The following is a 26787-nucleotide window of genomic DNA, read 5'->3' as shown; positions in this document are numbered from 1 at the left end:
TGGCGCCACTTTTACTGGCCAGGCATCTGCACGGATGTCCGACGTTTCTGTGCGTCCTGCGATAAGTGCCAGAAGGTGGTTGCCAAAGGAAGGGTGAGGAAGGTCCCCTTAGAGAAGATGCCGCTCATCGACGAACCCTTTCGTCGGGTGGCAGTGGACATCATCGGGCCCATCTTGCCTGCGTCTGAGGACGGAAACAGATACATTTTGACCATGGTGGACTACGCTACTCGATACCCAGAGGCGATCCCTCTGAAATCGATTGAAGCCACGCGAGTAGCTGAGGCTCTGGTTACTATGTGGTCCCGGCTGGGAATTCCATCAGAGGTACTCACCGACAGAGGCACGCAGTTCACGGGAGGAGTGATGGCGGAGGCAGCACGGCTGCTATCACTGGAGCAGCACTTCACCACTCCTTACCATGCTCAGTGCAACGGACTGGTGGAAAGGTTCAATGGCACCTTGAAGACCATGCTGAGGAAACTAGCTCAGGAGAAACCACGCACGTGGGACAGGTACATCCCAGCATTGCTTTTTGCATACCGCGAGGTTCCTCAGGAGAGCTTGGGTTTTTCCCCATTTGAGTTGTTGTACGGCAGACAGGTACGCGGTCCCATGGCTATCCTGCGTCAAGCTTGGACGGACGAAGAAGCTGACGAGGAGGTGCAGACGACAGCGACCTACATCGTAGAACTCAGGAACAGGATTGAAGAGACCTGCAAATTGGCTCAAGAGAACCTGGGAAGAGCAGCACAGCGTTACGCGCGAGGATTCGACCGCAAGGCACGGCCGCGCAGCTTCAAGATTGGAGAACGGGTGTTGCTACTTCTACCTGTCAAACACAACAAGCTACAACTGCAGTGGCAAGGACCTTTTGAGGTGACAGCGAAAGTGGGCCAGAACGACTACAGGATCATGATGCACGGGAAAGCACGCCTGTACCACGCCAACCTGCTGCGCGCCTACATAGAGAGGACAGCCTACGGGGAGAAGGACAAAGACCAGAAGAACAAAGACAAGAAGACAGAGAAGGTTGCAGTCATCAGGGGTGAAACGAGGGGTTGCTCGTTCTTGAGGACGACCTTTCTGTCTGGCAACAGACCATCAACCTCTGCAATATCTTCAGGTTGCAAGGTTGGCAAACGCCAGACTTATGCGCTGGGCGTTGATTCTCCAACCGTACCAATTCACGGTACGCGTCATTCCGGGCGCCAACAATGTTGGAGCTGACTTTCTCTCTCGGGCTGTAGAGGAGAACATGACTGTGAGCGAAACCGAGGTTTCGTCTTGAAGAGGGGAGGTGTGTCACGATCGGGTGACAGAGACCAAGAAAGCGTCACTCAGTGGAGTGCCTGTTCTGGGTCAATGTATGATAGAAAGCGCCTGTGCGTGATATTGGACACAGCAGAGTTTTTGCTGACAGTGCTCCCGAGCACGGATGTTTTGAAACGCACGAGCTTCACAGTGCAGGTTTCTGCTGTCATAGGGCTGACGGTTTTTTTTTCGCTGACAGCGCGCACGGGATTTTCAGGGATTGAGTTTCTCGTGTCTTTTTTCCTGCTTGGGGAGGCAAAACTGTGTATAGCTAGACTGGTTTGGTGACAAGGTCAGTCACGTGTATTTGGCTAGGTGGTCTGTCAGAGACTCAAGGACGACACACTTGACACCCAGCGGCAGAAGGGGAAGGACCTAACACACAGTTACTAGAGTATGATGGTTTTTCACCGAGTATCATATTCGGCACTCTAGGGGAACTTCCACAAGTTATTCCTTTCCTCTGCCACGTATTTTGCTGAGGACAAGTCGTCACATTTCCTTCGTCGGCGATGGCTTTCGCATAAGGATTCGACAAGGGGTTCTGGACGTTTTGGGTCACTGTTGACGAACAGAGACTGTTCCAGGGAGGAGGCGGACTTTGCTTCCATTGAGAGTTACAATCATAGGCTTTTGAGGTAATAAATCATTATTTAACGCTGTTGATGAGTCTGTGTTGTGGAATGAAATACTCTCTGTTGTTCTTTCCAGGTTAGCGCATAATTTACTCTCTGTGACGCTAAAATACTAATCTGTATATGGTTTTTGCAGATAGGGAGAGAAGGACGGAAAATGGCTGTTTTGTTGTTGTAAAAAGTCAGTTTTGTGCAGGCCCACGTGCTCGATGAGATATTTAAAGATGACATGTTTTAAGGTGGTGGGTGAGGGGTAGCTGACATGTTTAGTGCACCGATGCTTTCTGTTTGCAGCCTTCCTTCGTTCGTTCGTTTCGTTCGTTCGTTACGTTCCCGTAACATCGGCACGGCTGACTCTGGCGGGAACTGTTGAGGCTACGCTAACCAGGAGACCGGCTAACCAGGAGACCGGCTAACCAGCGGACCGGCTAACCAGCGAACCGGCTAACCAGCGGACCGGCTAACCAGCGAACCGACTAACCAGCATACCGGCTAAGCAGCAGCAGCAGAGATAAAGCTAAGTGCACCATGTCGTACGCACCCCGTTGACCACCGTTGTCTTTTCGTATCTATGATTTCATTGGAGTAGTGACAACGTGGGGTGTGTGACACCTGCACGAACTAGAGCTTTTCGAACAGAACATTCTCATTTCGACTGTATTTACACGGGTTCAGCGTGTTACTATAATTTTCTACATAGTACTGGCATTTTGTCAGTGAACACTGGTTTTTTACGTGTTGAGAACGTAAAAGGAACATATTTTGAGTGAAGGCTCGAGGGAGGTGGAGAGTTTATACATAAACAGGCGTCTGAAACTTATACTTTTGTTGACTCTATTTAATTGTATGCCTGCGAGAGTGGATCGTGGTGTGGTTAGTTAATTAGTAGTAATTAACCGGTTCATAATCACCTTGAGTGATATATTGAAACGTGACACTCTCTCTCTCTCTCTCTCTCTTTATCTCTCTCTTTGTCCACTACTTCCCTTAATCGAGGGAGAGTGTGTCAGCCAGGACATTGACGGACACAAGACAGTCAGAAGAATAGTGTGTGTGGGAGAGAGACGTAACAGATTGTTCAGGGTGTCTGGAGCAACTCGTCTCTAGGATCTGGGTCTCTCTTTGCGATTCTCTGCCCCAAGCAATCTCACACCGCTCAGACAGTCTCCTTGATCTTCTGCGAGTGTGGCCCAATCCTCCCTGTTTCGTCTGTGTTCTCTCCTTGCCTGACTAAAGCGATATTGCACGAAAGAAGAAATGTCTCCACTTCGTCTAAACGCTTGCGACTTAGTCAAGCAAAAGGGCACCAACGTGTTTCTTTGTTTGTGATCGTTGTTTCTCATTTGTCTGTGATATTTCTGTCGATTTGGACCGTGTCTTTCTTGATTTCGTCTATACTTTACAATCAGGTTATCATCTTTACCGTTCGAGTGCTACTGCAAATCGCTGGGTTGTTCCCTTTCGTCAAAACGAATTTTGAGCCAAAAGACATATTTATGTTTGTTCGAAAATTCAGACAAAAAGGTGTTATTGAATTGCATTGAATTAAATTAAAACAATAGCTAATCTGAGTTTTCTATCTACTGCCGCAATGATCACTTTCCTGTACTGTTCAGTACGTGGCCACTTGTCTCCGTCTCGCTGCTTCTAAGGGGTTTAATTAACTCTTCCACAACCAATTAAAACACCGACAATGTTGTCTTCGGAATTTGTCTATTCGCCGTTAAGCGACAGTGCCTGTACGCACCAGACCATAAGTAACGTAAATGCAAAGCAAACGGCTACTGATCGTGAAATGATATACATTATGTGACAGCATTTCTTACCACCTGGAATATAGGGCACAAGTCGAAATACGCGCTGAAAATCGTCGATAAGTGAAAATGTTATGGTTTTTTTACCATTTTAATATTATGTGTTTTTGTGTAGTTGTTTTTACATTTAGTCAAGTTTTGACTAAATGTTTTAACATAGAGGGGGAATCGAGACGAGGGTCGTGGTGTATATATATATATATGTGTGTGTGTGTGTGTGTGTGTGTGTGTGTGTGTGTGTGTGTGTGTGTGTGTGTGTGTGTGTGTGTGTGTGTGTGTGTGTGTGTGTACCCATGTTTCCACAGGTTTGGTTGCCTAAATCACCATAAGGCAACCATCCACACGTGGATGGCAACCTAAACTCTGGATGGCAACCTAATTGTGTGGATGGTCGCTTCATTTAACACCGTTAAATTGACTTTTTTGACGGAAAGAATGTCATAACAATGTTCAAAATGACATTCTTTCCGTCCACACGTGTGGATGGTTGCCTTATGGTTAAATTGACACCGTTAAATTGACTTTTTTGACGGAAAGAATGTCATAACAATGTTCAAAATGACATTCTTTCCGTCCTCTATAGGCGACGAAATAGGTCAAATTTTGTGCATTTTTTAGTGCAAAATTCTTCGATGCCGGAGCGAGTACTGCACCCAGTGCTGTTGTAGTGCAAGTGCACTAGAAAGGCACTACACCCAGTGCCGCCTCTTAGGTAACCATCCACACTTTAGGTGTGTGTGTGTGTGTGTGTCTGTCTGTGCGTGTGTGTGTGTAGAAAGATTCAGACTAAACTACTGGACCGATCTTTATGAAATTTTACATGAGAGTTGCTGGGTATGATATCCCCAGACTTTTTTTCTTTTTTTCGATAAATGTCTTTTATGACGTCAAATCCGGCTTTTTGTAAAAGTTGAGGCGGCACTGTCACACCTTCATTTTTCAATCAAATTGATTGAAATTTTGGCCAAGCAATCTTCGACGAAGGCCAGACTTCGGTATTGCATTTCAGCATGGAGGCTTAAAAATTAATTAATGACTTTGGTCATTAAAAATCTGAAAATTGTAAAAAAAATATTTTTTTATAAAACGATCCAAAATTACATTTATTATATTTAGTCAAGTTTTGACTAAATATTTTAACATCGAGGGGGAATCGAAACGAGGGTCGTGGTGTATGTGTGTGTGTATGTGTGTGTGTATGTGTGTGTGTGTGTGTGTGTGTGTGCGTGTAGAGCAATTCAGACCAAACTACTGGACCGATCTTTATGAAATTTGACATGAGAGTTCCTGGGATTGATATCCCCATACGTTTTCATTTTTTTGATAAATGTCTTTGATGACGTCATATCCGGCTTTTCGTGAAAGTTGAGGCGGCACTGTCACGCCCTCATTTTTCAACCAAATTGGTTGAAATTTTGGTCAAGTAATCTTCGACGAAGTCCGGGGTTCGGTATTGCATTTCAGCTTGGTGGCTTAAAAATTAATTAATGACTTTGGTCATTAAAAATCTGAAAATTGTAAAAAAAATAAAAATTTATAAAACGATCCAAATTTACGTTTATCTTATTCTCCATCATTTGCTGATTCCAAAAACATATAAATATGTTATATTCGGATTAAAAACAAGCTCTGAAAATTAAATATATAAAAATTATTATCAAAATTAAATTGTCCAAATCAATTTAAAAACACGTTCATCTTATTCCTTGTCGGTTCCTGATTCCAAAAACATATAGATATGATATGTTTGGATTAAAAACACGCTCAGAAAGTTAAAACAAAGAGAGGTACAGAAAAGCGTGCTATCCTTCTTAGCGCAACTACTACCCCGCTCTTCTTGTCAATTTCACTGCCTTTGCCATGAGCGGTGGACTGACGATGCTACGAGTATACGGTCTTGCTGAAAAAATGGCAGCTACTTGACTAAATATTGTATTTTCGCCTTACGCGACTTGTTTTATTGTTTATCATGTTCTGATTCAAAAAACATATAGATATGTTATATTCGGATTAAAAACAAGCTCTGAACATTAAAAATATAAAAATTATGATTAAAATTAAATTTCCAAAATCGTTTTAAAAACAAGTTCATCTTATTTCTTGTCGGTTCACTTCCTGATTCCAAAAACATATAGATATGATATGTTTGGATTAAAAACACGCTCAGAAAATTAAAACGAAGAGAGGTACAGTAAAGCGTCCTATGCAGCGCAGCGCAACCGCTACAGCGCTGAACAGGCTCGTCACTTTCACTGCCTTTTGCACTAGCGGCGGACTACGGTCATTGTCAAAAAATGCAGTGCGTTCAGTTTCATTCTGTGAGTTCCACAGCTTGACTAAATGTAGTAATTTCGCCTTACGCGACTTGTTTATTCTACTGGGTCCGACTTAGGTACTTATCGAATACCTCTAACGAAATTAAAAACGCTGAACAAGTTGTATCCCTGTATTTGATTTTAGTTGAATCCTTACAAACATGAGTGCCATAAGGCCAAAAAAAAAATTGTCTGTTTAGGGTAACCCGACCGACCCTATCGATTTGGCGCCGACCCAAAAACTTTTTTTTGATTTAAAAAAAAAAAAAAAAAAAAAAAGAGGTAAAAATGCTAAAAAGAGACATTTGGCGTTTCTTTCTCTCCCTTTCTCTCTGTTTTATTTATACGTTAGTTTTGAAACATGTATTCATCAAATATAAGAAGTGAATGTTCAGCCAACATAGCATTTACACACACACACACAAAAAAAACAAAACAAAAAAAAAACTTTACCTACCTACCGACCCTACTTTTTTTGGTCATGTTACCCTAAACAGACAATTTTTTTTTTTGGCCTAATCATTCTTATTTAGGACTTGAAAGTTGCAAACGATAGAATATATATTGATGTGTTGCATGTTGTTCAAGAGACATTTACGGTACGTACTATGCACACACAAATAAAAATAACAACTTATTGTTTAAAATTAGGTGCTTCTGAAAGATTAGGATTTTGGCACCCATGTTTGTAAGGATCCAACGGAAAAAAAGTGTAGCCATTGATTACTTTACAAAATCAAAAACTATCAAATACCTGCAGCACTACTAACCACGGGGAGGCGTGTTTGCCCTTTTACAGATGGGTACCATCTTAGGATGCATTTTCAGTTCTTTAAAGGATTATAACGTATATTAATTGGCAACTACAATATATTTACTTTGTTCAGTAATACTGCAGTTAGATAATGATACAGACATGCACGGGAACAAATAGAATATATTTTTTCTTTTTTTGTAATTGTTAGTATTCTAATCCATGTCACGACCTTTGGTTTCCATGTTACAAAGGTCATGAACTTTGACACCCTTGTAATTTACTGAACGTAGACACAATGTGCTAGTATTTCTATTTCGTTCTCTGCAAGCCAAATATGTATTTCGAACCTGTATTTATTTTTTTTTTTTTTTTTTTTTTTTTTTTTTTCGTCTTTACACTTGTTCCCTTGTCCCGTTGTGCTCTCACGCCGCCCCGTCGCTGTACTCGCTGCTCCAACCACCTCTGAATTTCGTTCCGCTGCCAGACTTGTCGATTTTACAGACGCTCCAGGGGGGGATGTCGGGTCGCTGCGGTAGGCTACCCTCGGAAGATGACACTGCACTTCTGCTGAGTCACTTCGACGGTGTTCAGTAGTGGGTCTGTCCCGAGCTAACGGACGCAGCCCACTACCTACTATGCCCCCTACAAACGACATTGACTTTTAAGTCGCGGAGCCAGACTGAGTGAGCGTCACCTCCAGAGAGGAGACCGCCACCACGTCCCTCCGTCGACCCCCCCAGAACGTCACACGTTGAAGACTGACAGCAGAACTACTATTCAGGGAAGGAAGGAACAGGAACACTGAGACCAAGGTCACCATGAGAGCTCCGGGCATGAAGGGCCACAAGAGCAAGGACAATTTATATTTTGGATGATTAATGAGATGAGGATGATTATAATGATGCTTTGGATTTCCAATTTGGTTTGAACACTTACTATCCTGGCGTCAACCAGGCCCGAGAACTGCCGCACCTGCGGTGTTGGTCAGGTATACAGAACCTGAGCACTCTCAAAGTCGCATTCGTTAAGTGAATGACACTCGGCTGTGTGATCCCAGCCTTCCCATAGGAACCATAGCACTTCCACTCTGGGTAGGAGCCGACCGTAGCCCGAAAAACCCACATGACCCTGATGGGATTCGAACCCACGACCTCCCGGCCCACAGCCCGATGCGCTAACCACTGCGCTACGGGGGCCGGTAAACCTGTATTTATTAATGAAATCAATAATTATTTGTATGGTTAAAATTGTCTTAATAAAGACATCCCACCTTCGTAACATGGTTCCCACTGGTACACAGCTGTGGAGAATAACCCAAGATACCTTCCCTTCCCAAGTGGAACATCTTGCAAATCTCAATCGATCGTGATTGATCCATTCAGGCTATTTTCATTTCATTTCCATTACTTTCACCCATTACTGGGAAATTCGGGCAGCTTCCTCCCAGATGAAAAAAAAGTAACAAGACTCGCGCTACCCATGTGTGTGCGTGTTAAGGAGAACTCAGCTACTTACACTTATGGGAGAGTGACCGAGGTCTTTTACCTGCCACTGTGGTGACACGGGGTTGGGACACGGATACCGTGTCTGAGTCTACACATTAAGTTCATCCGTGTCCGTTGCAGCCTAGACTTCAATCCGTGATCCTTAGTTCCAGAGCTCTACCAACTGAGCTGCAAGGCACAACGTCAGTCTGGCATGTACTTCGACACAATATGTGTATGTAAATGTAACGCTTTCAATAGCCTACCATTCTTGGGTTTTTTTATTCTGAATTTTGGAACGTTCGCAGTCTATTCTGTTTTTGGAAATATGCCCAAAGTCTAGAACCTGGTTGCTTTCTCAGCATAGTCGGAATTTGTGTTTGCTGAATGGATTTTATTAATGACACCGGTGTCAATCTGATCATTTAATTCAGCACAGGAAGCAGCATGGGTGTTTATTTTTCGTGTTCATTTGGAAGAGAGATTGTATCCGCTTAAACCCGAGGTGGCTACGATAATAGCGATTAAGCCAAGTGTTCTTCTTCTTCTCCGTTCATGGGCTTAGACTCCCACGTTCACTCATGTTTTCAGCACGAGTGGATTTTTACGTGTATGGCCGTTTTTACCCCGCCATTGAGGCAGCCATACGCCGATTCCGGGGGAGGCATGCTGGGTATTTTCGTGTTTCTATAACCCACCGAACTCTGACATGGATCACAGGGTCTTTTCCGTGCGCACTTGGTCTTGTGCTTGCGTGTACACACGAAGGGGGTTCAGTCACTAGCAAGTCTGCACATAAGTTGACCTGGGAGATCGGAAAAATCTCCACTCTTAACCCACCAGGCGGCAGCGACCGGGATTCGAATTCACGACCTCCTGATTAAGAGGCCGATGTCTTACCACCACGCCACTGCGCCCGTCAAGCCACTTGTATAATGGCAGAGAAAAGACACACACAAGAAAAAGAAAGAACAAACAAACTTTCTAGCACTCTGAAGTCGTTCTACTTGAAATATATGGTATTAAAATAACCGTTTTGATTTTTGAACACTACTTCTATATATATACGACTAGTGTCTGTCTGTCTGTCTGTTCGCGATGCACGGCCAAACTTCTCGGTGGATCTTTTTCAAATTTGGACACCGTATTCAGCTACACCCCGGACACAACCTCATCGATGAGATATTTCAACACGTGCTCTCAGCGCGCAGCGCTGTGCGCGCTGAACCGATTTTTTTTGTTTGTTTTGTTGTTGTTGTCGGGATCCACTACCAGTAACTCTTCCTTATCTTCTCCAGTGTTTTCAGCCGCGATTATCTCCCTTCCTCCGTGTGGCGTCAATCCATATTCCCGTTACTACGTTACTATTTTTAGAAGGTCACTGCACGTTACTATTTTTAGAAGGTCTCCAGTGTTTTGCGCGTTTATCTCCTTTTCTTCGTGCGCCGGGTATTCGGCTCTACTTCTTCCCGGCGAAGCCGGTACCCGGCGAAGCCGGTAATCATCTAGTTTTAAATATGTGTGGTGTGTGATGCCATTATTCAAAACTCCTAACCAACCTGAGAAGCCTTTGTGAGGCGATTTATTGATACGCGTTTTTTGCTAGTACTTTTTTCACCACGGCTGAATCTAATGTTATTCCCCCCTCTGCTTCTTTCTCTCTGTAAACTTGTAGGGCTAGTTATTTTTCGGTAACTTACCCAACAACCAAAATCACTTACCCAACAACGGGCCTGAATCCTCGATAGCTCATGGGTAGAGACTGTACACATTGTGGATCTACTTTTTGCGACTCAAAAGTTCAGAACACTCTAATATACAAAATATACCTTTCTGGAGCAAACAATACAACCATACCGCATTTAAACAAGCAACTACAGGCTTGAACACATGAATCTCAATATAAAATCCATGAGTTTGGTTGTTTTCTGAATTCAGATTTGCCGTGCACAATCGTTTATCGCTAGCAAGATTCCAAGGAAAAGAAACTCTCATATTTTGTCTAGCGACACGAGTAGTTCCCCTTCCAGATTTCGGCTGCATCGACAAGACTGCAATCCGACGGTCAGTTTTCAACAATATTTCATTTTATAAACAGATCACACGCAATCAATTGCAAATATTTAATCAACTTAAAGAATATGCAGCGGTTTCATACACTATTTTGCCCCAGAAAACTGACCTTCATACAATTTTTAACGTTGGAACACGGGTGTAAAACTTCGTCTGCTAGTCACATTCGAGGAAAGAACATTTCCTGAGCGATACCAAAACATGAACAGAACACACACACTCTGCCTTTACCGCCACAGCAGCATGACAACATAACTGTGTACTTGATTTTAGTTCAAAACATGGAAACTGACAAAACGTGTTAACGGAATTGAATGACTTGCACGGAACTATGCAACCGCGCATTAATCGATCGCCTGCGCAGGTAGACTGGTTGGGTGAATATGATTCGATCAAACTTTCGCACAGAAACTCCTCTTTTCTTTGAATAACTGAAGAAAGGAGGAATAAAGAGGTTACATACCTCGTCTCAGTGATTATCAAAAATAATGGTCTCAGTTCGCGGTCATGAAAAAGCTCGCTGAAGCTCGCATTTTTCATGATCCACTAACTTCGACCATTATTTTTGATAATCACTGAGACTCGGCATGTAACCTCTACTTATTCGTCAAGTCACCACAATAGCCTTTTAAGCTGTTGTCTTGTCTCAGTACGATTCTTCTTGGTACTAAGACTGCTATTAACACAGGAAACGACCAATCAACCGACACGAAACAGTCCCCAATAACACCCTCAAATCGGATTCTATTCGCGCAGCGGTATCGAAATCCTACGCTGGTTAACCTCAGTGTTGCTGCTTGATTTGATTATGCAAATATGATGGTAGAGCCCTTCTGTCACAGTCACGTGTTTAAAGCTCCCTTCTCAGGGGGACCAATGATTGATAAGTATGCAAACTATCCGTCCCGCCTCCCGATGGTTGTGCTCACAGAGGGTGGATTAGGTGGTGAAGGGGGAGGGAGTTTGATGAGTGTTGGGGAGGGGTAGATTGGCCGATGCACTTTGTACTGAATTATGTCCGCAGAGGACAACTTAGCAAGTGCAAGAGTTCATGCCCTTGAGACGGAAGGAAGTAATCGTTTTCGGATGAGGAGGTCTTTCATCCGCATTGAGTTAGGGGGGGGCATTTCACTTGGCATTATAGTTATGTACATAATTAAACGCATACACGTACGTACGCACGCACATTAGCATGCACGCGCGAGCACACACACGCATTAACGCACGCACTCACGCACGCACGCGCGCGCACGCACACTCACACACCTGCGCAGAGAGCGAGTGGGAGTGGGAGAGGGAAACAGAGCGACAGAGACAGACAGACACAGACAGACAGACAGACAGACAGACAGATAGACAGACAGACAGATAGACAGATAGACAGACAGACAGACAGAAGAAAGATAGAAAGAAAGAACAAGTCGCGTAAGGCGAAAATACAATATTTAGTCGAGTAGCTGTCGAACTCACAGAATGAAACTGAACGCAATGCCATTTTTCAGCAAGACCGTATACTATGACGGCTTACTTGTGCCAAAACCTAGGGTTATCGTTTTCACGTGAAAATTAGTAATTAACAGTGTTCATTACTAATTTTCATTTTTGCCTCGTTTTCGGTCACAGTAGTCGGATTTTAAGAGTCCGCACTGAGAGGCTTCAACGCCCGGCAAACATCACTCTCACACTATTTCTAAAATATCTTTTAATAGAAGGCCTTATCGAGCAAGTAATTCGACGGGAAGATGCATGTCACTGTTTTCTGCAATAGCGCTATCCTAAACGTTGTTTTGGGTATCTTAGAAAAGAATAATTGACCCTGAAAACTTTCGAAACGAAGCTGTTCGTAGCAGACGGACTTTTGATCGGCTGTGGTCTCTCACTTTCACAGATATCTTTCAATATAATTCCTTATTCGACAAGTTGTCAGGCAGACAGATGTACTTCATATTTGTTTCCACTACCACACTCATACATTTGCTTAAAAGTGTATTAGGGAAGGACAATCGATCCGAAAATGTTCGAACCGAGAGAGGAAAAATGGCGGCCGGTCGGACATGCGCAAAAGGTCCGACGACTAGCAGACGGATCTCTTCATCGAGACTCACACACTTTCACAAATATCTTTCGATAGAATTCGTTATTCAACAAGTTTTCGGACAGACAGTTGTATGTCACGGTTATCTATACATGCGCCCAGCTCTTAGTGTTAATTTACATCTAATTAAAGAACTATGGACCAGAAAAGTTTCGAATCGAAGGATGTTTTGCTCTGGCAGGTGAAACAGTCGCGCATGCGCATTGAGCCCCCACAGTCACGAGGTACAAGAAAATTAGTAATTAACGCGTGAAAATTACTAATTTTTAGTTTTGGCACTAGTAAGCCGTCAGGAAGCGAGCCAAAACTGAAAATTAGACATTAACACTTGAAAACTAGTTATTAACACTAGAAAATTAGTAATTAACACGTGAAAATTAGTAATTTTCCCGTCAGAATTGTAATTTTCTCGTGAAAATTAGTAACTTTCACGGGTTAATTACTAATTTTTAGTTTTGGCGCTAGTAAGCCGTCATAGTATACTCGTAACATCGTCAGTCCACCGCTCACGGCAAAGACAGTGAAATTGACAAGAAGAGCGGGGTAGTAGTTGCGCTAAGAAGGATAGCACGCTTTTCTGTACCTCTCTTTGTTTTAACTTTCTGAGCGTGTTTTTAATCCAAACATATCATATCTATATGTTTTTGGAATCAGGAACCGACAAGGAATAAGATGAAAGTGTTTTTAAATTGATTTGGACAATTTAATTTTGAAAATAATTTTTATATATTTAATTTTCAGAGCTTGTTTTTAATCCGAATATAACATATGTATATGTTTTTGGAATCAGCAAATAATGGAAAATAAGATAAACGTAAATTTAGATCGTTTTATAAATTTTTATTTTTTTTTTACAATTTTCCGATTTTTAATTACCAAAGTCATTAATTAATTTTTAAGCCACCAAGCTGAAATGCAATACCGAACCCCGGGCTTCGTCGAAGATTACTTGACCAAAATTTCAACCAATTTGGTTGAAAAATGAGGGCGTGACAGTGCCGCCTCAACTTTCACGAAAAGCCGGATATGACGTCATCAAAGACATTTATCAAAACAATGAAAAAAACGTTCGGGGATTTCATACCCAGAAACTCTCATGTCAAATTTCATAAAGATCGGTCCAGTAGTTTAGTCTGAATCGCTCTACACACACACACACACACACACACACACACACACACACACACACACACACGCACGCACATACACCACGACCCTCGTTTCGATTCCCCCTCTACGTTAAAATATTTAGTCAAAACTTTACTAAATGTAAAAAAAAGAAAGAAAGAAAGAAAGAAAGCAAGAAAGAAAAAGAAAGAAAGAAAGAAAGAAAGAAACAAAGAAAGAACGGAAGATACAAAGATACAAAGGGACACAGAAACAAAGAGAGAAGCAAACAAATGCCCTCCAAGCCACCCTACCCCCTTCTTCTTCTTCTTCGTTCATGGGCTTAGACTCCCACGTACACTCGTGTTTTTGCACGAGTGGAATTTTACGTGTATGACCGTTTTTACCCCGCCATTTAGGCAGCCATACGCCGCTTTCGGAGGAAGCATGCTGGGTATTTTCGTGTTTCTATAACCCACCGAACTCTGACATGGATTACAGGATCTTTTCCGTGCGCACTTGGTCTTGTGCTTGCGTGTACACACGAAGGGGGATAAGCCACTAGCAGATCTGCACATAAGTTGACCTGGGAGATCGGAAAAATCTCCACACTTAACCCACCAGGCGACAGCGGCCGGGATTCGAACCCTCGACCTTCCGATTAAGAGGCCGACGTCTTACCACCCCGCCACAGCGCCCGTCTACCCTACCCCCTTCAAACTAAACAGGTTGGCAGTAATCAATCTCAATCCTCATCAAACTTCAAATCTAATAAACATCTGTTTTCTGCTAAAAACTGACACAAATTGTTTGCTCGAGTTGAAGATGTCTGTGTGTGAGTGGCACTTGTATAACTTTTCTAAACAAAACAAAAATTGAAAACGGATAATGGTTGAATGTCTCGAGACATTTCAAAATAAGCGTCCGCATTTCAACCCAACGCTATCATTATGTTGACATGATGATGTCTGAAACTAAAAAGGATGGCATTGGATATCTTCTTACAGAAGAAACAAGTCGCGTAAGGCGAAATTACTACATTCAGTCAAGCTGTAGAACTCACAGAATGAAACTGAACGTAGTCCGCCGCTAGTGCAAAAGGCAGTGAAAGTGACGAGCCTGTTTGGCGCGGTAGCGATTGCGCTGTGCTTCATAGCACGCTTTACTGTACCTCTCTTCGTTTTAACTTTCTGAGCGTGTTTTTAATCCAAACATATCATATCTATATGTTTTTGAAATCAGGAACCGACAAGGAATAAAATGAAATAGTTTTTAAAACGATTTCGGAAATTTAATTTTGATCATAATTGTTATATTTTTAATTTTCAAAGCTTGTTTTTAAACCAAATATAACATATGTATATGTTTTTGGAATCAGAAAATGACGCAGAATAAGATGAAATTGTTTTTGGATCGTTTAATAAAAAAAAATAATCATCTTCCGAGGGTAGCCTACCGCAATGACCCGACATCCCTCCCTGGAGCGTCTGTAAAATCGACAAGTCTGGCAGCGGAACGAAATTCAGATGTGGATGGAACAGTGAGTGCAGGGACGGGGCGGCGTGAGTGCACACCGGGACAAGGAACAGGTGTAAGGAAAAAAAAGAAAAAAACATTTTTAATTACAAGTTTCCGATTTTTAATGACCAAACTCACTCATTAGTTTTTAAGCCACCAAGCTGAAATGCAATACCGAACCCCGGCCTTCGTCGAAGATTGCTTTGCCAAAATTTCAATCAATTTAATAGAAAAATGAGGGTGTGACAGTGCCGCCTCAACTTTTACAAAAAGCCGGATATGACGTCATCAAAGGTATTAATTTTATCGAAAAAATGAAAAAAATGTCCGGGGATATCATACCCAGCAACTCTCATGTCAAATTTCATAAAGATCGGCCCAGTAGTATAGTCTGAATCACTCTACACACACACAGAGACAGACAGACAGACACACACACACACACATACACCACGACCCTCGTCTCGATTCCCCCTCTATGTTAAAACATTTAGTCAAAACTTGACTAAATGTAAAAACAAGTCGCGTAAGGCGAAAATACAACATTTAGTCAAGTAGCTGTCGAACTCACAGAATGAAACTGAACGCAATGCAACGCAGCAAGACCGTATACTCGTAGCATCGTCAGTCCACCGCCCACGGCAAAGGCAGTGAAATTGACAAGAAGATCGGAGTAGTAGTTGCGCTGAGAAGGATAGCACGCTTTTCTGTACCTCTCTTCGTTTTAACTTTCTGAGCGTGTTTTCAATCCAAACATATCATATCTATATGTTTTTGGAATCAGGAACCGACAAGGAATAAGATGAAAGTGTTTTTAAATTGATTTCGAAAATTTAATTTTGATCATAATTTTTATATTTTTAATTTTCAGAGCTTGTTTTTAATCCAAATATAACATATGTATATGTTTTGGGAATCAGAAAATGTTGGAGAATAAGATGAACGTAAATTTGGATCGTTTTATAAAAAATATAATTTTTTTACAATTTTCAGATTTTTAATGACCAAAGTCATTAATTAATTTTTAAGCCACCAAGCTGAAATGCAATACCGAAGTCCGGGCTTCGTCGGAGATTACTTGACCAAAGTTTCAACCAATTTGGTTGAAAAATGAGAGCGTGACAGTGCCGCCTCAACTTTCACGAAAAGCCGGATATGACGTCATCAAAGACATTTATCAAAAAAATGAAAAAACATCTGAGGATATCATACCCAGGAACTCTCATGTCAAATTTCATAAAGATCGGTCCAGTAGTTTAGTCTGAATCGCTCTACACACACAGACAGACAGACACACACACAGACACACACACACATACACCACGACCCTCGTCTCGATTCCCCCCTCTATGTTAAAACATTCAGTCAAAATTTGACTAAATGTAATAAGAACTACGGTCGTGATCCGTCTATACACAGCTGCAAGTATTACGTTGAGGTTATGTATTGTTTGTGTGTTTGTGTGTTTGTTTGTGTGTTTGTTTGCTGGTTTGTTTGTGTGTTTGTTTGTGTGTTTGTTTGTGTGTTTGTTTGCTGGTTTGTTTGTCAATTTCTCTTCATGTTTCTTCCCCAATGTTTGTTTATTTCACACACGAACCAAGCAGAGAAATGCTTACCCAGGCTGTTTGTCTGTCTGTCGGTCTGTCTGTCACCCTGTTTGTGTCTGTCTGTCTGTCTGTCTGTCTGTCTGTCTGTCTGTCTGTCTGTCTGTCTATCTGCATCTGTCTGTCTGTCTGTCTGTCTGTATGTATGTCTATTTGCATATGTCTGTCTGTCTTCCTCTGTCTGTCTGCCTATCTGTGTCTGTCTGTCTGTCTGTCTGTCTGTCTGTCTGTCTTCCTCTGTCTTTCTGTCTATCTGTGTCTGTCTGTCTGTATATCTGCATCTGTCTGCATCAGTCTGTCTGTTTGTCTGTCTGTCTGACAGCATGTCTCGCTCTCTTTCTCTATCTCTCCATCTCACACCCCCGCTTACTATACCTAGATTTACGTTTGAGCTCCTTGTTGGAATAAGCAGTCCTATCATTTATTTCTCTGTACGCCCCTGGGCTCCAATGAGTGTTGGTACGTGGTGTGTTATTCAGCTATTTGATCACGCTCACCCCGCACTTGTTTTGTTCGCATCGCAGACTTTAGTACCAGAAACATATACTCTAAGGAGTTTTGGTACGTGGTGTGTTATTCAGCTATTTGATCACGATCACCCCGCATTTGTTTTGTTCGTATCGCAGACTTTGGTACCAGAGAGATATCCATCTACCACCACCACAACCACCACCACCAAAGCACAACTTCCCCGCCGATCGACTCCTACTCCCAACCTCCAGCCCTCTACAGATTTATGTCCGTCTCTGTCTGTCTGTCTGTCTGTCTGTCTTTCTCTGTCTCTGTCTTTCTGTGTGTGTGTGTGTATGTGTGTGTGTGTGTCTCTCTCTCTCTCTCTCTCTCTCTCTCTCTCTCTCTCTCTCTCTCTCTCTCTCTCTCTCTCTCTCTCTCTCTCTCTCTCTCTCTCTCTACCCCGTTACTTTTGATCTTCAATTTGGGTCCGTTTGTGGAGTGTGGGAGACCACATTGTTTCCGTTTCTGCTATGCGAGCCTCTGGGTTCTCAAGACTTTCAGTCTGCGGTGTGTTATTCAGCTCTTTGATCACGCTCAATACACATTTCCTTTCTTGGTATCGCAGACGTTAGTCCCGGACAGACACCCCTTTGTCTCCTTGAGCTACCTTGTCTCCTGCCTTGTGACACCTTTCTTCCTCCTCATTCTTCTTTAATGTCTCTTCTTTTCCTCCTTGTTATAAGAGAGAGAGGGAGGGGGAGGGGTGAGACATAGACAAAGACAGAGACAACAAGAAATTCCTCAAAGGTAGGAAAAACACCCCCGTTGGTCAAAGGGAAATAACGATTCTCACTGCCACCAACTGAGAAGGTTATTTCCCTTTGACCATTAATATGTGCCTCTATAAGTCCTTGTAGAATCTTAATCCACCAATAACTCCCTAACCGTGTGTTTGACTGGTCCCAATTTTTGTAAGGACCGTCTCAGGAATGTATAGAACCTGTTCACCAAGTTTGGTGACGATCGGTCCGTTCATTCTTGAGATCTATATGCGAACACAAACAAACAAACACATCGAGCGAATCCTATACACACCCCTATACCGGGGGTGTAAATAGAGCAGATCAAAAGACTGCTACACATAGACACACTGTAAATCAAACAAAACTTCACACATAGACAAACGTCTTAAGCAGTTCAAACTTCTGAATCACACAACAATCAAGTCTGGGCCCACAGACCAAACACGCAGACCTCAGACTGCAGTTTCAATACCAAACAATACAAGGGTGTCGTGTCAATACCGACGGACAGCTGTCTGGCAAGCGACGAAGAAAATGAAACAATGCCGCCACCAGCCTAGCAAGAATGTTTTCAATGTACATCTATACAAGTTGATCGAAGAGTCTATTGTTTATGGTTGTATTATTGTATCATGTTTGATTTGATAAAACATTGTTTAAACCAAGAGTTAAGGTAGGTATGGATGCTTGCGTTGTGGTGGAGGGGGGGGGGGGGAGGGAGAACAAAGAAGTTGAACAACACAATGCAAGAGAAAAAAAAAGTGGGCAGCAAAAAATAAGTTCAGACAAATAAATAGACTAATGAACACACCGACAAAGAGAGATAAATAAAGGGTCAGAAGGAGACAAAAGAAGCAGACTCGTTGTGTCGCAGTTAGATCTCTCTCTCTTTCTCTCTCTCTCTCTCTCTCTCTCTCTCTCTCTCTCTCTCTCTCTCTCTCTCTCTCTCTCTCTCTCTCTCTCTCTCTCTCTCTCTCTCTCTCTCTCTCTCTCATCAACAACCTTCGTCCTATCTCTGTTCTATCGGTGCTCTCTAAGCCTCTTGAGATGCATATCCATAAACATGTAATCCATCACATGGAAAGCCACGATCTTTTTTACCAATTTCAATCTGGTTTTCGTAAGTTTCATTCTTGTTCCACGGCTCTTGTCCGTCTCTGTGACACCTGGCTGTCGGCTATCAACGATTCCAAATTAGTTGGTGCAGTTTTCCTCGATCTGAGGAAAGCGTTTGAAACAGTCGATCACAATATTCTCATAACTAAACTAAAGTTTTATATAAACAACAGTGATACAGTTAAGTTGTTTGCATCGTTCATCACGAACAGATCCCAGCGGGTATATCTAAATGGTCAATATTCACAAGATGGTGTTCTAAATTGCGGAGTTCCTCAGGGGTCCATTCTTGGCCCACTTTTATTTAGTATCTTCATAAACGACCTACCTTTGCATATTACGAATAAAAATGTATCTTGTGAGCTTTTTGCTGATGATAGCTCTCTTCACTCATCGTCCAAAAAAATAGTTCAAGTGGAGGCTGACCTTCAGCAGGGAATCAACGACGTTGAACAGTGGTGTAGTAACAACAAAATGACCCTGCATCCCAAAAAATCCAGCAGTATGGTAGTCACATCTAGACAGAAACATCAGAGAGCGCCCCTTCTCCTCAACTTAAAACTGCACTCAGATCCTATAGAACAGGTTTCATCACACAGAGTACTAGGAATTGAAGTTGACCAGGAGCTTAGGTGGAACATACACGTTAAGAATATCTGTAAAAAGCTGTCAAGCAATCTCCATCTCCTATCTAAACTAAAACCCTTTGTAGACAAGGAGGGACTGAAAATGTTTTACGTGGCACACTGTCTATCATATATTAATTATGCCTCCACTGTATGGTGCGGTGCCAGTGAAAATATAATGAAAAAACTAAACTCCTTGCACAGAAGAGGTGCTAAGCTTATTGTAACCAATCCTTATCTGTCCACGTCAGAAAAGTTGAAGGTAGCCAATATTCTTCCTCTTCAACAGCAGTTTGATTACAACATCTTAATTCTAATGTACAAGGCGCTCAATGAGCTGGCCCCACCATACCTAAATGCATTCTTGACTAAAGCTTCCGAGCGCTATGTGTCAAACAAATCTATATATATATTACCAAGGACTCGCATAGATCTATACAAAACTAGCTTTGCTTTTGTGGGACCTTCACTGTGGAACTCTCTTCCTTCGAATGTACAAACGTGCCGTTCATTGAACGCATTCAAAACCTCCCTCAGGAAACACATACTGAGGTCTTCATAAGTTACGCTGCCGGTATTGTAGCTAGCTTTGTTAATTATAATTATTTTTATTACTCTGAAATATTGACTGCTGCATGCCTACATAATGCTAAATCTACCTGTCTTGGTAGGCTCACTATGTGCTTGTTGAATCTGGAACGCCGAAGAAGAAGAAGAAGCTTGTTGAATGGCACTTAGTTGTGTGTATATTAGTATTATATGTGTTCCTCCTTGTGCGTCTGCGTGTGAGTGCGCAAATGTGATTGCGTAATTAATGTTCCATTCTGTAATTGCTTTATTGATGTTCCATTCATGTATTTTCTACTACTTTTCTCATTTATTATTACTGTATGCTTGATGTTTCTATGATTCTAGTCGGGCGCACGCGTGAATATGTGTTTGTGTGAATGTAAAGGGCACATTGTAAGATTAAGCCTATGGCCTAAAATGTCTACCCTTTATGTGAATAAAATGGTCTAAGTCTAAGTCTCTCTCTCTAGCTCATTATCTCTCGCTCTCTCACTCTCTCTCTCTCTCTCTCTCTCTTTCTCTCTCTCTCACTTGTTCTCTTTCTCTCTCTCTCATTCTCTCCGCCTCTCTCTCTCGCTCCACCCTCGCTCTCCCCTCTCTCTCTCTCTCTCTCTCTCTCTCTCTCTCTCTCTCTCTCTCTCTCTCTCTCTCGCTCGCTCGCTCGCTCTCTCTCTCTCTCTCTTGCGCTCTCTCTCTCTCTCTTTCTCTTTCTCTCTCCCTCTCTCTCTCTCTCTCGCTCTCTCTCTCTCTCTCTTTCTCTCTCTCACTCCCTCTCTCTCTCTCTCGCTCTCTCTCTCTCTCTCTCTCTCTCTCTCTCTCTCTCTCTCTCTCTCTCTCTCTCTCTCTCTCTCTCTCTCTCTCTGTATGATTGCGATTGACAATTGTCCTTTTATTGTCTTTAATTTTATGTCTTAGCTTAGCAGGGACAGATTGTAAGACTAGGCGTGAGCCTAAAATCTCAGTCAATCCTTGAGTAATTAAGTTCGTTCGTTCGTTCTCTCTCTCTCTCTCTCTCTCTCTCTCTCTCTCTCTCTCTCTCTCTCTCTCTCTCTCTCTCTCTCTCTCTCTTTCTCTCTCTCTCTTTCTCTCTCTCTCTCTCTCAATGTGCTGAATGGTTCATCAATTCATTTAAAATGTATGTGCATGTTAAACAAAATTATAATAATATGAAGACTGCTGGCATCGAGTGATTTGAGAGTGATGAGATCACTTGCATGTTTTATTGCAATGGCTTTGGATATAAGGAAGAACAAAATGGAAGAAAGAGAATGTACATTGTAGAGTATTAAGTAAACAACAGATGGGTGGTCTGTTCCCATAACATTCTTAAGGATTTAAGTTTTAATGATGTGTTTGATGCTTTTAGACTTTTTAACGAATTTTAATGCATTATTGTATGATGATTATGCAAAGTCCTGGGAGGAAGAATCCGTGTGTGAGCGCGAGCGTACGTTTGTGTGTGTGGCAGAGAGAGAGAGAGAGAGAGAGAGAGAGAGAGAGAGAGAGAGAGAGAGAGAGAGAGAGAGAGAGAGAGAGAGAGAGAGAGAGACGCTTTGCTTTGACATTTTCTATACATATAAATAAAAGAGAGTGTCTGTCTGTCTGTGTGTGTGTGTGTGTGTGTGTGTGTCTGTGGTCGCCATACCTCTGAGATGGCAAGAGGCAGGAACAAGATAGTGTGCACGCACACTCCCTAGGTGCCGCAGATGTGCACCTGGGTTTTAGTTTCTTGATTCATTGTTTCCTTTCTCAGATTATGGACCTCCCATTTATTGAATACAGCCTATATGGTGCAAGACCAGTTCAGTGCCTACTGTTCACCTGTAGCAAGCACATCATGCCAGTGATATTAGAGACTCGCTATTGCTCCTATGAGGGGAAGAAATGAAGAATGAAAAATTAACTGGACAGTTCCGGAAATTTCTAGAAGGTAAGGGAGATAACTCTTTTTTGTCTGTGGTCGCCATACCTCTGAGATGGCAAGAGGCAGGAACAAGATAGTGTGCACGTATACTCCCTAGGTGCCGCAGATGTGCACCTGGGTTTTAGTTTCTTGATTCATTGTTTCCTTTCTCAGATTATGGACCTCCCATTTATTGAATACAGCCTATATGGTGCAAGACCAGTTCAGTGCCTACTGTTCACCTGTAGCAAGCACATCATGCCAGTGATATTAGAGACTCGCTATTGCTCCTATGAGGGGAAGAAATGAAGAATGAAAAATTAACTGGACAGTTCCGGAAATTTCTAGAAGGTAAGGGAGATAACTCTTTTTTGTCTGTGGTCGCCATACCTCTGAGATGGCAAGAGGCAGGAACAAGATAGTGTGCACGTACACTCCCTAGGTGCCGCAGATGTGCACCTGGGTTTTAATTTCTTGATTCATTGTTTCCTTTCTCAGATTATGGACCTCCCATTTATTGAATACAGCCTATATGGTGCAAGACCAGTTCAGTGCCTACTGTTCACCTGTAGCAAGCACATCATGCCAGTGATATTAGAGACGTGATATTAGAGACTCGCTATTGCTCCTATGAGGGGAAGAAATGAAGAATGAAAATTTAACTGGACAGTTCCGGAAATTTCTAGAAGGTAAGGGAGATAACTCTTTTTTTGTATCCAAACAAAGGAGGTAAAGCTAATGATAATGGGATAGCGAGCGTCTTAAATTGCTACAGGGCTCCGCTTACTCCCGGGCGAAGCCGGGCTTAACTGCTAGTATTGAATAAACACGAAGGTTCATTTCAAAATGGGTTTGGTTGGGGTAAAGGGTACAGCATTGCGAGAAATTTAAAACAATACACAATATTCATCGTTTCCGTCGCGGCATGGAAACCAGACCGCGTTGAGTGTCTGTGTCTTCTAGGTTTAGCACAGTCGTTCGCATCGTGGAGTGAGATCTTTTATCATCCAGATTGTCAATCACTTGGTGCACTGCCTATACCACCGCTAATATTACGCAAGATCCTGTCACATTTGTCAAGAGAGAGCGAGAGAGTTCTTTCCATGTCTCTTATACTTGAGGCGTCTTGGCACATTTCGAGCGAGTTTTAGCGTCAACTAAGGTGACTCGAGTCGAACCGGAGGTCGCAAAAACTCGGTCCGGTACGACTGGAGTGACGTCACCGGTTAACCAACTTTCAACCTTGCTTCCTGCGTAGGGTCTCTCCAGTTCCAAGATGGCTGCCAAGGCGAGGTGAGAAACTTCTGCAAATATTTTTTGACAAAGTTACGGATTGTGAGAAGACATTTGTTGTAAATCACTTAGCCTTTCAAAAATTAAGGATACTGGGTTGGATACTGTCTTGGTTTTAATGCATTTTATTTTAGCAGTGATGTTTATTTTGGGAAGAAATGAGGTCAACAGGAGTTTGGGTGCGATTTCGGCTCAAATGTACTTTAGCGCCCTGAACTTTTACCCGGCTGTTTTGCGCTCGATTTTCACGCTCACTTCTTCATTGACGTTCGAATCGATAGTTCGATGTTTTGGCATTACATTCACATCAACAATAAAACAGTACTGCTTGTTCATCATCGTCGTCCATCAACTCTCCACAACAGTAAATCCGTAACGCGCTTGTCGCCATCTTGTTGCAAGGGACGCGACTGGACACAACCCAACAGCGTTTCCGCGAAGAAAAAACCCAGACATGCGCAGTGACCCTACCGTAGCTCAACCCTGTTCCTCGCGAAAACTCGCTCTTCATCTGGTGAATCAAAAGGAATGTCACAATTTGTGCTGGTCCTTCGGGCAGGTGTTTCTGTCTCTATGTTCTTCAAGCTGCAATACATGTCCCTTATTGCGCACACTGTCACTGACTGTAGTGTTGATGTTTTTTGCACGCTTTTCATCACCTATGACACCACCGTGACCTGTTGTCCTGGCTCTACTGCGTGTCACCACGCCTGGCTGCGTCAAATTACTCATAACATTGTTCTTACAACGTATTTCACGTGCATGTGCGCTGGCTCCTCTAACAGTGTGTTTGTCGACTTGTTCACGCTGTTTGTCAGTAACAATGCCTTTACTAACTTTGCCATTTGTTTTAACTGTAGCGTCATCTTGGTTTCGTAAAGAAAGAGGTATTTCTGTTTCTCCTACCTTGGTCTGTGTCTGTCTGAGGTTAGCACGATGTTGGTCCCGTCGTATTTGCGAAGGTGATTTTTTCTTCCACTGTGACAAGGCGGGTGTCATGGCGGCCTCATGGTCTGTAGCTGTCAGGCGAAGCGTGAACACAGCGTTTCGGCCTTTGCCAGAGACTTGCCATGATGTGACTCTGTTTTTCGCCAACAGAGTGGTCAGTAGGTCGCATGCTGCTGCTGGTAAACCGGCAACGTCCATATATAACTCAGCGTGGATAAGCAAAAGTTTGACAATTACCTGAGAGCGAAAAGTACACACGTCTTCTCTCCACCGCCGGTGACCTTGACCCCCCGAGAGAGAGAGAGAGAGAGAGAGAGAGAGAGAGAGAGAGAGAGAGAGAGAGGAGTGTGTGTGTGTGTGTGTGGATGTGTTTACAGAGATGGTTATGTTTATTTCTTCTGTAAATTATATCCCCTTGTCTAAATAGCTTTTAAAGCTGAGGACAATAAACTCTCAAAGCGTCAAAAAAAGCGTCTTTCTCTCTCTCTCCCCTCTCTCTCTCTCTCTCTCTCTCTCTCTCTCTCTCTCTCTCTCTCTCTCTCTCTCTCTCTCTCTCTCTCTCTCTCTCTCTCCCTCTCTCATTCTCTCTCTCTCTCTTCTTTGTTTTATGTCATGCGTCTCTTTGCTTCCTGTTTTCCCCTTGTTACGTTTATCCCACTCTTTCTAACAGTGTTGCATTGCCTCCTCAAATTATCACCTTGGTTAAAAAATAAAATAAAAAAGAGAACAAAAACTTGAAGTGGAAAAAAGCAAACGCCAACTTGCCGCTATCCGTTTCCGCTAATCAGCTTTCTCCCACTTCACCCCCACCCCCCCCTCCCCCTACTACTTTGTCTCTTTCCCTTTAACTCTTTCCTTCGCGCGCTGCACAGATAAATAACAATCCTTGGGTGGCTGACAGAAAGACCCAAAAACTGAAGAAAAATAAAAACAAAGTTTTAAATTGGATTAGGCGGAGGCAATGTCAGTGTCAGTCTGTCAATATCCGCTGCTAACAGCTTTAAACGTAGCAGGAAGAACAGACCATGTCCAGTGGAATCTTTAAGGGAAAAACTGTTTCCACAGGTTTCCATGCACACGCCAAAAAAGCTTGAATGAAAGGAAGGAAACGCCAGCTTTTATAAAAGGGAACGCATGCGGTTGCTTACTTGACAGGCTTGATACCGTTTTTAGATCACGAAAAAACATTGTGATTTTTGTGTCTGGGTTACTTTAAAAACAGGTGTTTTTTCCCAAGGGTATGTCAGATTCTTTTGTTTCCCAACAACTGTTGTTTTTACTGGTTTTTATTCTATTTTATTTTATTCGGTCTTATTCCCCCCTCTGCTTCTTTACCTCTGTAAACTTGTAGGGGTAGTTATTTTTCGATAATGACCCAGCAACCAAACAAATAACGACCCAGCAACAGCCTGAATCCTCGATAGTGCAATGGGTTGAGAAGTTGTTCTGTTTCGGTACTACTTTTTGCGACTGAAAAGTTCCGAACGCTCTAACGTACGAAGTATACATCTCTGGAGCAAACAATACAAACATACCGCATTTAAATTAACAACTACAGGCCTGAACACATGAATCTTCATATAAAATCCATGTTTTCTGAATCTAGATTTGCCGTGCTCAAACGTTCATCACAAGCAATTTCCCGCAAGGCAAGTAACTCATACTTTGTCTAGCGACAAGAGTAGTTCCCCTTCTTTTCACTCAGTTTCTTCGACAACAGACTGCAATCCGACGGTCAGTTTTCAACAATATTTCATTTAATAAACAGATCACACGCAACCAAATGCACACATCTCATAAATTTAAACAACATAAAGCGGTTTCATACACTATTTTCCCCAGAAAACTGAACTTCATACAGTTTTTAACGTTGGAACACGGGTGCAAAAGTTCGTCTGCTAGTCCCATTTGACGAAAGAACATTATCCTAAGCGATACCAAAACATTTACAGAACACACAATATCTGCCTTTGCCGCCACAGCAGAATAACAGCATGATTATCTGTGTACTTGATTTTAGTCCAAAATAGGAAAACTGACAAGAAGTGTTAACAGAATGGAATGATTTGCACGGAACTATACAACCGCGCATTAATCGATCGCCTGCGCAGGTTGACTGGTTGAGTGAATAGGATTCGATCAAACTTTCGCAAAAAACCTCCTCTTTTCTTTGAATAACTGAAGAAAGGAGGAATAAAGTGGTTACACACCTCGTCTCAGTGATTATAAAAAATAATGGTCTCAGTTCGCGGTCATGAAAAAGCTCGCTAAGACGTAAAATGTCTTACGTCTTACGTCTGTATCTTTATCTCTCTCTCTTTATCTCTGCATCCTAAGAAAACAAAAAGCATGTTAATAA

At 42.5% G+C, this 26787-nt stretch overlaps 1 protein-coding gene and 1 non-coding gene across 2 annotated transcripts in view; both read right to left on the bottom strand.

The window, feature by feature from the left end:
- LOC138963643 (atrial natriuretic peptide receptor 3-like) overlaps positions 1–26787 on the bottom strand; it is a 68796-nt gene that overhangs the window by 6000 nt on the left and 36009 nt on the right. The window lies entirely within an intron of this gene.
- Positions 7959–8032, bottom strand: Trnah-gug (transfer RNA histidin (anticodon GUG)). The gene has a single exon. It is a non-coding gene; the product is annotated as a tRNA-His (tRNA).

Source organism: Littorina saxatilis, linkage group LG4, assembly GCF_037325665.1.
Source record: "Littorina saxatilis isolate snail1 linkage group LG4, US_GU_Lsax_2.0, whole genome shotgun sequence".
NCBI lineage: Eukaryota > Metazoa > Mollusca > Gastropoda > Littorinimorpha > Littorinidae > Littorina > Littorina saxatilis.
The sequence above is the reverse complement of the archived record's forward strand: the minus strand, read 5'-3'. Positions and strand labels throughout refer to the sequence as shown.